Genomic DNA, 13,039 nt, shown 5'->3' on the forward strand with positions numbered 1-13,039 from the left:
AGAATGGATCCTATTATGTGTACTCCAATTGATAAAAGGAGGATATGTTCAACTTCATAACAGTAAAGCATTAACAAACCTTCATGATGGTACACTAGTATTCAGCTTGTTGTCAGGAAAAGAAGCACAAAATATTTCCATTATTGATATAAAATATGGACCTGGTACACTAATCAGCCATTTGGAGCAATGGCTTTAAGGTATTTAAATACTGTAATTGTACAGAATGGGAGCAGAAGAAAAAAAAAGTGTTTGTTTACATATATCTCCAATTTTCTTTGGTTTGAATTTGCAACACAAATATTTTGGAAATAATTTTGCTATGGCAAGAAAAGAGCATTTAGAAAAGTCATTACTAGAAGAAAGTTATTATTTTGTTTCAGTAAAACTCTCTACAGTATGAATGGCAAAAGTACATGAGTCTTATAACAGGATATCCAGAGCTTTCTATAACAACAGCAGGAACTATACAAGCAAACCTGAACACAAAACTCTTTGCCAATGCATATTAACTTGTCCCATGTAACTTCTACTCTTCCAGTCATTGGCCCATGTCCATCCAATTTAAATGTCAAATACAGAAGGGAAAATTGTAAACCTTCTGTACTTACACAGTGCATTATTTTTTTTTTTTCCCTTTCACTGAATTTTTATCCAGGGAAGAATAGGTCAGAGTTATATGCTTCATAGAGTCTGCTTGATATGAACTTTTTAAAGGTTTCAGTTTAATCCTGTACACCTGGTATTGCTGGGAGTTCAAACAGTTTTATATTTTTTCCCTACAAGCTCTCCAATGACTTTACAAGAACAAAGCCAATAAATTCCGCAGCACCAAACACAGAAGCAATTGGAAGCTGTTTTCTAATCCAGACCTACACAGTCGTGTGTCTTTCCCCATATCCCACATCCCTAATGACTGGATTCTCTCTCTGTATAGATATAAAACAGTCTATCATTTGTATTTGAATCCCTTTCTTTAATATTATTAGACTACATAGGCACATATTTAAAGAGGTCAGATGGCTTGTTAACACAGCATACATGGTATTGTGTAGTTCTCAGCAAGCAGATTTAGAAGAATAGGCTTTTTAAGACTTAAACATGAGCACTTACAAAGTTAAAGAGAAAAATAAAATGTTACTTTCTATTCTTAATAAACTCAATCTACCTTATGGAATGATCTCATTGAAGGAGAACAAGCCAGTGTTTTACCCTGTCTCAGCATCACTACTGGATTGCAACTTTATTACTCACCTACCTCTTTGCTGGGAAGTTGTAGAAACATGATATATATCCTTTCCTACATGTAGCTTTACTTTCTTGCTCCTTTCATAACACTTAATTGATCCTGTAAAAGGGAAATGCATCTTCAGTCCTCAGTGTGGGATCCTACATATCTTCACAAAGGCTAAATTTATACAAGAACTCTATTCTCAGAATGACTTAACAGGGAAAAACTGAATCCTTCAGAAGTCAACTGAACGTTAACTCACTTTTGCTCTTTCTATAAGCCTTTCCCTCATACAGGGAACCTGGGAAGTCTCTAATCTTTGAACTAAGCTAGTTTTTGTTGTCCTCTATAATGAGGATAACTTTGGGCTCATTACTCTGTTATTGTTTCTGTGCAGTGAGGCTGAGATACAGGTTCCTTCAGGCATTTCCTTTGCACAGTGGTAACACATTGTGGACTTTTTCTCCACGTATAGTTTCCCTCTGTTCAAGTAACGTAGGCAAATGATAGAGGATATGATCCTCAGTACTGCACGGTTTGCTAGTTATTTCTCTCTGTAAAAGGAAATACAGACCTTTGAGAGGATTAAACCAAAAATCTCATTCTAGGTATGTATAAAAAAAATGAAAATAATTATCCTTTTAATACTAGAAAACAAAAGCAATCCATTTTTGTTGATGCCGTTGCAGGTGTTTTGAGGCCTAAACTCTCCTAGGCTCTTTATACACCTTTTTGCTGTAATTGTAACTTCCTTTCTTACGACAACCCAGATTTCCCAGAAATTCCGTCTTACCCCAGGGAGAGTAAGAGAGATAGGAAAAGAGGATTGGAAAAGATATCCTCTTACAGACTGTTAGGGTGGGATTTGTCTCACCTAACTCTAAACATTTACACTAATAGGTGTCGATAGCTGAGCTGGTCACTCTGGGCTCCATTTGCAGTCAGTAGGGAGAAATCATAACATAATTTGTCTAACCTGTTCCAGGTGTTTACTTTAGACTGAACTGAACTTTAAAAATGCTGCATTCTATGACTATGAAGGCAGCCCAGCTCTACTAGATCACATGTCAATGACTATGAAGGTAGCCCAGCTCTACTAGATCACATGTCAATGCCTGTTATCATTCCATTAGATGAAACATGGGTTTTCTTGCTTCTCTTATTTTTAACACACTTCTTTTTTTGCTTTCTGTTTTTCATAAGTCATTTTTAATCTTTCTTTTCAGGACAACTTGTCCTTACTGCACATGATCATCTAAAGAAAATGATTGTCCAACCACTCCTGCTTGAGAAAACTCAGGGGAACTCAGCAGCACAGCCAATTGACAGCAATCAGCTAAATGATGGGGAAGGAGCTCACAGGAAAGTGCCTCAGATTTGGAATAGTTGGATACTTGTTATGTTGCATATGGGAGGAGAGTCATGCTGAGGAATACAGTTTATTGCAGAGTATGAATATGCAGACTGAGGATTGACAGATTTCCTCTAACACATCAGTCAGTTCACCAATGTAGTGTGCTTTTCAAAAAAAAAAAAAAATGAAAAAGTACCACACAAAGGATTTAGCTCTCAAAACACAAATTTTGCAGCATTTGTACTAGTGGTTGAATTCTGTTAGCATGGAAATATTTCTACTACTTTACCACTGTCTACATATTGATGAACCATGCTTCTGTAGCACAGAAGAGATCAGGATTGCAAAAATCGAGCAAAAGTCAAATTATTACATTCTAACAACACCCTTCTGTTGCTATTGCATTACCACCAAAGCCCAAAATAGATAGTTTAAAACTAATTTTGATACATCTGCAGTAGCTGCAGCCATATCTCTGAATAAAATTACCAAAGTAGTTATATCTATAAAATACTAAGGTTAAGGAACATATAAAATTAAACAATAGATATTCAGGGTTGCCCAGAGAGGCTATGGAGTCTTTATACTTGGACATATTCAAAATTTGACTAAGCACAACCTTGAACAACCTGCTCTATTTAACCTTGCTTTGAGCAGGGGGGTAGATGATGATCTCCAGAGGACTAATGTTCCAAATTCTGTGGTTCCGTGAATCTAAGTATGAAGTCACGATTAATTTTGGTTTCGCTGAGATTACTGAGATGATGAAGGTAAGGGCACCTCATACCTGTGTGTGGTTTTTCAGAATTATGCCCCAAAGACAGGAGCACACAACCTGTGTTACAGTCAGAATTGAGTATATTAATGTCTTTATTTTTACAGTCTAGAAATTCTTCAGGTATGGCTACTTGATGCATAAAATATTGAAACTTCTGAACAGAAGTTGTTTAGAAATCTTTTCTCATTCAGGGTGGTATTCATTTTGGCAGTACTTTCATGAAAATATATTTCTGGACTAAATTCATCACTAAAGCTTGCTTTTTCATCTGTCCAAAAATACAGGTACTTCTGAAAGATGATTTGACCTGTCTCAAGACAGGTAAAACTCCCTGTGGAGTTCTCCATTTGTTTTTTTTTTGCACTATGGAATGAGCCTATGCTTCTGACTGAGACTGCATGCATAAATTTTGATGTTGAAACCTGATGAGCACAATCTGAATCTCAGCGCAGATCAAAAAAAGTGCACCCTTGATTGTAGGAGTGTTCATAAGCAATTAAAATTTACTTTTTTTTAAAATGTCTTTTGTCTTCAAAAACTGTCTTAGTGAAATTTTAGTATGAATTGTGGCTCGAAAAAAAAACAAAACTCCAAAACTGTTATGAACACTCTTCTGAAATCCATCTATACTGGGTAATTCTGTGAGACAAACATGAATTAAACACTATGAACAATAAGCTGCACATAAAACAACTGTGCTTCTATATTACTGAATTTGTTTTTAAAAAATTTACAGTACTGTCCTAAAAAAAACCAAAAAAAAACCAAATAACAAAAACCCTCCAAAAACCAGTGAAGTTGATTATATGACTTGTGAGAATTCTTTATTATTTCAGTATCCAGTAGCTACCATGCAGAAGGACCAGTTAATTAACTGTTTATTATTCTAACTTCAATAGCTTATTTTCATATAGACTGGAAAGCCTTGCAGAGATTCCCCAGAGCATATCATGGTGATGATTTTTTAGAAAGACAACATAATCAGACATGAATTCCATTTCACTCTGACAAAAGTACATTTTCTTTTGAGTTTTACTCTTTGGTCACGTTACAGAAGCAGTTTTAGTAGATGAGTTTTTACAACCCACAAGAAGTGTACGTACAATAGACGTTTAAAGGGATGTTGAACATCCCGTACCAGACAGTAAAACCTTGCTTGCTTGTGTTTCACATCATTAGGATGCCATGGAATAACAGCAGAGTAAACTGAGCTTTCTTTATTATGACTGTAATTCTTGATTATGGAAGGAAAAATAAATGTTAAGGATCCGGAAACAGATGATAGTTTTATAGTTAAACTCTGATTTGCACATAAAGCTGTGGAAGTAGAATACTTAGTTTGCCATTATGTCATGATTCATTTGACAAAAGTTGAGTGATTGTTGGGCAGAGTTGACCTTTTTAGAGTTCTAGGCAGATGTTATGAACTCTCTCATGGTTCTAACATAAGGACACCACAGAGCTGTCTTGGCTAATATTAGCTACCTTACAGTCTTCTCTTTGGATCCACAAATTACCAGTACTCAGAGTAGCTCATTCAACCATCCAAGATCTTTCTTAGGAACCCTGGGGAATCTGTGCAAGTGCTCTGATTGCTTTGAATGTGTTTCAGTTTCCTGTTCTTAGAAACCATTACCCTAAAGGACGGATGTCTTAGGAGCAGCAACATTATTCATAATCAGTTTTATAAAAAGAAGATTTTAGATTAAAAAAGATATGTTAACTTAAAAACTCAGATTTCAATAGCAGAGAAACATTTAATAAACATGAGAAAATTAAATTCATTATTAGGGGCATACTTAAGGATTTACTCTATCATTCCTTAGCTGTTTTGTGGAGACAGCTAATAGCAGCTGGCATAGCCTGGTAAGTTCCTAAAGAGAAATTTGTTCCATTTAATTTTTTTTATGGGAAGTTTGTAACTAATTACAATTCATGGTCCTGCTTTGAATGGACATCTCTTTGTAATTTGGAAATGGGACCTCATACTGTACTGCTGAAATTTATCTATCAAGATTCTCCCTTCTTTTTATAAATGTTGCTGAAATTTTAATAATAGAAGGTCCTTATAAAAGTTAAAAAATTCAACTTGCTAAGATTTTTTTACTAAGATTTTGTTCTTAGAACAAGAGAATCACATAAGGACACAAAGAAATTAATTGAAAGATTGTATTTTCCCAACTCACTGACTGAATTTAGATGAATCCATCACACTGAACTATAATACATCCAGGACTTATCTCCAAAGTTATTCTTCATAGCTTTTTCAGCATTGTCCTTAGTGCACCAGGATCTAGGTGATGATTTTTCCCAGTGTTTCCTGTACCATGTGAGTATCCATTTATGACTAATATTTAAGTGCCAGACCCATAAAGGAAATGGGTGTAAACAATCATAGTTTGGGGGGTAGTGAGATTCTCGAAGCTCTTGGATTTATTTTCAAGACATTGTCCCCAGCCCAGTACAGGCTGATGTTGCTATATCTCAGCTGAAGTCAGTTGTCTTTCTTTACTCTCTCTTTTTTTTTTTTTTTTTCTGTATTGGTGTCTGCACAGAGATATACTCTCAGCAAGAGGAGTTGACAGAGACTGCTTGCAATCTCAATTTTAGGTGTTTAGGCCACTTTTCAAAGAAATGAGTTGTAGTTTTCCAGACCAAGGAGGGAGTAGGACCCAAACTGCCTGCTTGCCAGAGAGTATAAACATAATCCAGAATTGACACAAATATTTAAGCTGGAGAGGATGAGTAGGCAGAAGCACTGCTTTGGAGGCTGGATTCCTTCCTCTCCACTTAGGTGCCAGTCAATAAGCAAGAGAAAGTTGTGTATCTCAGAGGATGTTTCAGCTCCATGCACTAGCCAGATTGTTTTTTCCATCTACTTAACAACCAATTCACCTTCTACAGGTCTCTATCTGTCCTCATTAACTCTAATGAAGAGTCTACAATGACCACACTCCTTTCTAAATGTCTCAATTAAATGTTTAAATTGAGGTAAAATCTATCTGGTGCTGAGAGTCTCTAGAGCTTTTTGTCAAAGATATACCTAGACAGATGCAGCTGCATAGGACATTTTAAATTAGGCATCACTGTAAAGTCTCTCATGAACTCTAGGCCATAGTCATTAAACTTCACACTTTTGAGTTTTGTTGTTGATTGCAGAAACTTCTCTGTTAGAAAGTCGTGTTAAATCCCTGCGTGACATCCAAGGTTACACTATTCAAACTAAACTGCAGTTCATATCCAGTAATATCAAGAGCAAAATTTCAGCATTGTCTATATAACAAATTTGTACCTCGGTTGTTACTGTGCATTTCCCAAGCTTATATTAGGAACACTTGTGTTCTGTAATTAGTGTGGAAAAATGGTGATCCTCATAAAGTCCAATTTCTCTAAAATGTTCAGTTACCATTACCCATAGCTTACTATGTTTCATTCTTTAAGACTAGTTTCATTTTGCTGAAATGACTCGTCGGGCGTGGATGGATGTGAACTCCATATGGCAAACACAAATACATGCGCAGACCCTAACGAACCTGCGGTACAATTATGCAGAAACATGTGTGTAGATTACTGTCAATGAATAACAAAAGCATAGAACCTTAATTAAGAAGAGGGAATATGATACTGTTGGATGGTATTATTGCTTTTTCTGGGAAGAATTATTGCATCTTTAATCGCATACCAGGTTCTCAGAAAATCATTCGCCTCAAGCAAGTAAGAAATTGGAAGAAGAAATGAGCACACAGAAGACTCCCAGAAATCCTGTTTTTCCAATGGGACTAAACAGAAATGTTTGGATGCAATTAATGTAGTTGAAATAAACGTATTGTGACACTGAATATTTTAAGGCACTACAAGACTCATTCAAGTGCAGCAACTGCATCCACTACTGCTAAACTAAATTTTAAAGAAAGCCCACAAAATCCCAAGAGTTCTTCTGCCAGAACTATCTCACAAACTCTCCTGCCATCTCACAAACACTTAACCATCATTATTGCAAATAACCCTTTTCCTTAACCTTTAGCATTATTTTATTGTAACATCAGTGACTACATTGACAAGTCCCTTTCTGCATTGTTTGTTTCTGTACATGGCTGAAGCTGAGCAGAGAAGTGAGGAGCATGACCACAGCGTTTAAAAGCAATGTTGGTGGTTTAAACACATATTTACTACTCAACTGGATGAAAAGAAGGTTTTAAGAGGGACAAACTGCTAAGTGTGTAATCAGTCACTGGGTAGATCTCATTTTTTTTTGAGTGAATGTTAATTAAAGCACAGAAATGTGGAAATTGGAAGACTTTATGGATCCAGACTGGTCTTTGTTTCCTGTTCATGTGATAATTGTATTAGGTTTTGAACAATAATATTTACACATGAATATATACAGCAATGAATTCCACTATTTGATTTCACAAGGATATGTCTAAATCACCTACAAAAACAGAGGTAAGAATTTGCAATGGTAAATTACACAATCAGAAATTATTAGTAAGTAGATCACTTATAAGCAGTTTGGGTAAAAATCCTACCCTTCTTCTCTAACTGTATAAGCTCTGATGCCCTTAGAATAACAGAATTCTGCATTCCTTGACTTTTGAGCTTTTATAGCCTAATAGATGCTGGAGTGTATCCTAAGTGCCATTTTAAGTTGTCTGAGCATGACTAAGCCATTAGAGAGTGTCCAAAGGAGGGCATCAAAGATGGTGAAGGGCCTTGAGGGAAAACTGTGTGAGGAGCAGCTGAGGGCATTTGGTCTGTTCAACCTGGAGGACACTGAGGGGAGACCTCATTGCAGTTACAACTTCCTCCAGAGGGGAAGAGGAGGGGCAGGCAGTGATCTGTTCTCTGTGGTGACCAGTGACAGGACCCAAGGGAATGGCCTGAGGTTGTGTCAGGGGAAGCTTAGGTGGGATATTAGAAGGAGGTTCTTCCCCCAGAGGGTGGTTGGGCACTGGAACAGGCTCCCCAGGGCAGGGGTCACAGCACCAAACCTGACAGAGCTCAAGAAGCGTTTGGATGATACTCTCATGGTGAGACTCGTGTGGATGGTCCTGTGCAGGACTAAGGGTTGGACTTGATGATCCTTGTGCATCCCTCCCAAATCAGCATATTCTGTGATTCTGTGACTTGCACAGCCAAATCTCAGTTTCTCTTTAACACAACTGTAGATACAGGAAAAGATCCAGAAAAACCTGAAACACAGCTTATATTGCTGATCAGCCACTGAGCTGTGCAGGACCAATGCTCACCTATCCCCTCTGAGGACAACATGGGCTGTTGCCATCCAGTGTCCATTCCGGGGCATTCTGAGAAGGACATTTTTAGAGACAAGTAAACAGCATCATGGTCAAGGACGTGTCAAGTCTTTAAATGTATCTACAGGGACCCCTTTCCTTCTTCCTAGGGGTTTAGAAGCCTGTGTTCAAGGTCAGGTCTGATATGGTGAAGCCGTGTAAACTTGAATCAAACTTTTGTAAACACAGAAAAATGTGTGGGAAAAGAGTAAGAAGCCTCACCTATTGCTTCCTTACCCCAGAAACTGCACTTCAGCCATGTCCTTGGTTCTGGTCCTTGCCTGCACTTCACTATAGAATTCCTACGCCCCCCTTGCAGTTAAAGTCAGAAGGAGAAAGATGTTGAGGGAAATATTTTAACTTTTCTTTAAAAATGCTAGAGGCTGCTGGGTGTAGACAGTAAGGGAACTGAAGATAAACAGCACTTCCTCATGCTCCAAAACACACCACATCCCTGCAGATGCCTGGAACGAGAAGTGCAGGAAAGGTTTCAGAGAGATTCTTCAAATGAAAAATAATGAGTTGCAGGGGATTTTGAGAGAGAAAGATAAGGCTTGGGACCTGGCTGGTGGGATTTGAGCAGAAGATGCAATTGTGCCAAGCAAAACACACATAACTTCACATTCATTCTGGAAGCCATAAGAAACAATAGGGTATCATCATACTTGTGGTGTGGTTTGATTGACTTGTTGGAAAGAAAGTAGGGTTGTTTTATTTACTCTGAACTGGAGAGAAAGGAATGTCACATTGTCTTTATTAACCATATACTTCCACCCTCTCCCACATTTAAATGCATATATATTGACATTTTTTTTCTACAATATACTTTTCTCCTAACCCTGGTTCCATGCTTCAGTTAATTCAGTTAAATGTAGGATTAAGAGTAATAAAGGTTATATTTTTATTTTGCATACACTTCATGCAACTTTTAATATATGTCCATTTATCTGAATGACTTTCTTATGCATCTGTGAAGCAAACACAACAATGGCATCCCAGAAGAGACTGGGTAAAGATGCACAGGAGACTAAAGTTGAGTTTTATTCAATCTGGACTGTTTTTAGTAGTCATTTGGGTTCGTACTCATTGCTGCTCATACTGGTCTTTCTACATGCTGTGAAATCAGAGCAGAGATGGATATTACTTCTAATCCAACTTTCTAAAATGCATGGAGGAGTCTCAGTTACTTCCACATCAATTTAATTTACATTTGTATGGGAGTAGGCAACTTGTTCCTCAGGAGTGAAGTGGCATCTTTTAGAGGAACCCACTGGGGATTTCAGGGGCTGCTGCAAACATCCAATTAATTCAAGGAATCTACTCAACACTGTCTCCTCCTGACACTGAGACTGAAGGGATTTCCTCCCCATGTATCTGATACAAGTGCTTCTGAGGTTGATGAAACTTCTTTGGACACAAATAAAGAGATGGGCATACTTTCAAAATTCCTAATCGCTAGCAAGAAATAACAGTTATATCATGATCTGCCAATTGGTGATAAACTATGATGCTGATGTAATCAAGTGTATAATGAAAACTATGTAGACATGGCAAAATGGTTTTATAAGTAAACAAAACCTTAACCTTATTTTGACCCATCAGAAAATTTTTGATTTTCAATCTATACTTAACACAGCAAATGTACCAATCTCCCAGAAACTTAGGCATTGCAATAACTTCTTGTTTGCACCCAGGTGTTTTGTTGAAAGGAAATCCAGGCAAATATTCCAGGCAAGAATTTCAGCATACAAAAGAGAAAATTAGTGTTGATAGCTGGGGAACAAGAACCCAAGAATGTGTCAGTGGAGTTTCTGGTGACTTTTTCTTGTAGCACTGAACTTTGTAGGAACTTTGGCATGACAGGGTACCTGAGTATTGCCTTTTCTTAAAATATGAAGGGAGGCTGGATTCTGTGTTACGGATCCAGCAGAGAAATCCCAGGTAAATCCAGACCACAAAGAACTTGGATTGATAGCAAGAACTTCACATTTCCAGCTTTGCTGTCTGAGCCTGAAATCTACCTACTGGTACTTCCTCAAGAGCTGTGGTCGTGTGTTACATTAGCTTAACTGTGGAGCCACTTCAAGGCTCTGCTTTGATAACAGGAGCTTGTTCACTCATATAAATGCGGTGCTTTGGGGAATTATAATGAATATGCTCTCAATGTGATTATTGACAGATATAGGGCTTATGAAATCAAAGGCACAAATCAGAATAGGAAGCTGTTTTTCTCATGCCACGCTCTATATACACTTGGGGTTTTTTATGGTCAGGCACTTATTTAAGAAAATGTCGTGCTCCATTTAGTGAAAGTAATGGAGCAATGCGTGAGACAGAAATAAAGAATGCAGTGTAGGGATGGAGACCTCTCATCCTAAATATGGCTCTGGACAACAACAGATTTGGTTGTTGATGGGGTCGTGTGTATTTACAACAGGACTTACTTTACTGCAGTGCTTTGTCTTTTCATCCTCATTCATTAAGTTACTTAATCCCCTATTTGCCTTTGGAGAAGGAACCACATAAATATACACTGTGTTCTCATTTATTTTTATATGGCACTGCTCATACTTAGATTCCTTCAGTGTGTTATGATTTGATCATTATAATGATCCCTAATACAAATGTTACACTCTGTAAGCTTGCAGTTTACATACACCAGAAAAATCCTATCTGCTGATATGTGGAAAATACTGAACCATTCATTGCTTATGGGAGCAATGAGTCAAAATAATTTTTGTGTCTGAAGTTGTTGCCATCTCAAAAACTTTTAACACACGTTTTCATTCATTCATAGATTGTCACCTTTGGTAACCTTTGATATTCTCTGAAGTTGGACTCATTTAGGAAATGTGTTGTCATCTTATCATTAAATTCTCATTTTAAAGTTTTTTTGTGTATATTATTAGGTTTTCAAGTGGTATTCATGGACAGTAGTTAGGTTGTGTAACTCTTAGATGAGCATTCTGTGTTTACAAATATATTCTATTTTCTTTGCAAGTTTATTTCTTTAATGCATTCCCCCCAGCCACTCACACATGCAGGGAATTGTTTTGCAATAGCACATGACACTATCTATCACAGTTAATCTATTCCTTGGTTGGTCAGCTATACTGGCCCGTGCTTTATGTTCTGCCAAACCTTGAAGGTGGGGAGATCATAATATTTTGATTATATCTAATCCACTCCGAAAGCATTTTCATTAATGGGCAAAATAAACAGAGCAGTGGAATGATATAGGACATGAAAGTGCAGGGCGTTTTCCAGCTGGGTAGAGCAGCTTTATAGATCAGCCAGACAAAGTAGTTTTCTGACAAACTAGCATAAGATTTTTAAGTTCTTGCAAGATTGCAGGCCTATTCCCTTTCACAGCAATGATGAAAGATGTCAAGATGCTTATGTGTCTTTCTGGACCACAGCCTCGATAAATTAGAAGTTTAGGAAACTCATTTGTCCTATGGCTTCCCTCTGCAGCACATCAGGTGTCATGTACACACATCCCCTCAGTAACTGTGGAAAAGGATTTTCTGCTAGACAGTTTTCCATTAAAAGGACTGATATTTAACCAGGTACTTGCTAAATTTTCTTCAGCTGAAGATTTGGCCCTATATACTCTGTGTCCTTATTTATTTGTTCTGTCTGAGAGTATAAGTTTACCATGATAACTCTGGATGGATATTCCAAAAAAAGATTTATGTCAATAATTCAGCCAAGTGAGTTGCTTAAATAACTCTCTAAGACAAGGTTAGAGGTCAATGTTAAAGTCTTAAACTGCTGAGATCCACACGTATTAGTGTCACTCTCACATCTACATTCTCAATTTCAAAGCTGAGTAGGAGTGCTGTATCCACAGTATGGAAAACTGATGTCCTCCCTTTTGTATGGATTCCTGGTATTGAATCACAGAATACATCCAGAAGATACTCCTAAATCAGGTGATAAATGACAAGATTAACTTCCCCTAACACTAAACATGATATATAGATCCAAATTCAGAAACACATGGGCTTATTTCAGCTGTCCACACGTAGGTGTCCTGTGCCATTTGAGATGCCCTTGATCATCTGTGATATTTGCTAAGAGATGTGAATTATGGGAGACTTGTGCTCTCCTACGGTAGCTGGAGGCCAGACCAGGTGTCCTAAAGCATCTGAAACCACACTGTTTATCTACATGTGGGCAGCCTCTCAGCATTACAGCCAGAAACTTGGATTCTGGTTCCTTGAATAAAAAACTTTGTTCCCCTAAAAAGAGTCTAGGCACCACGGGCATGATTCATTTGTTTCAACTTTGGTATCCACTGCTGTTTGAGATGCTCCATGGTATCCCAAACATGCATCTGTATCTGTAGTTCCAAAAAATGACACAGGATTCTCAGAAAA

The 13,039-nt window shown here is 37.5% G+C and overlaps 1 long non-coding RNA gene across 1 annotated transcript; it reads left to right on the plus strand.

The window, feature by feature from the left end:
* Window positions 1-3,332: 3,332 nt before the first annotated feature.
* Window positions 3,333-10,448, plus strand: LOC113945640. Its single transcript, XR_003527145.1, has 4 exons — window positions 3,333-3,355; window positions 5,190-5,229; window positions 7,751-7,809; window positions 10,352-10,448. It is a non-coding gene; the product is annotated as an uncharacterized LOC113945640 (long non-coding RNA).
* The last annotated feature ends 2,591 nt before the right edge of the window (window positions 10,449-13,039 follow it).

Source organism: Corapipo altera, unplaced genomic scaffold, assembly GCF_003945725.1.
Source record: "Corapipo altera isolate COAL_440 unplaced genomic scaffold, ASM394572v1 1b, whole genome shotgun sequence".
Lineage (NCBI taxonomy): Eukaryota > Metazoa > Chordata > Aves > Passeriformes > Pipridae > Corapipo > Corapipo altera.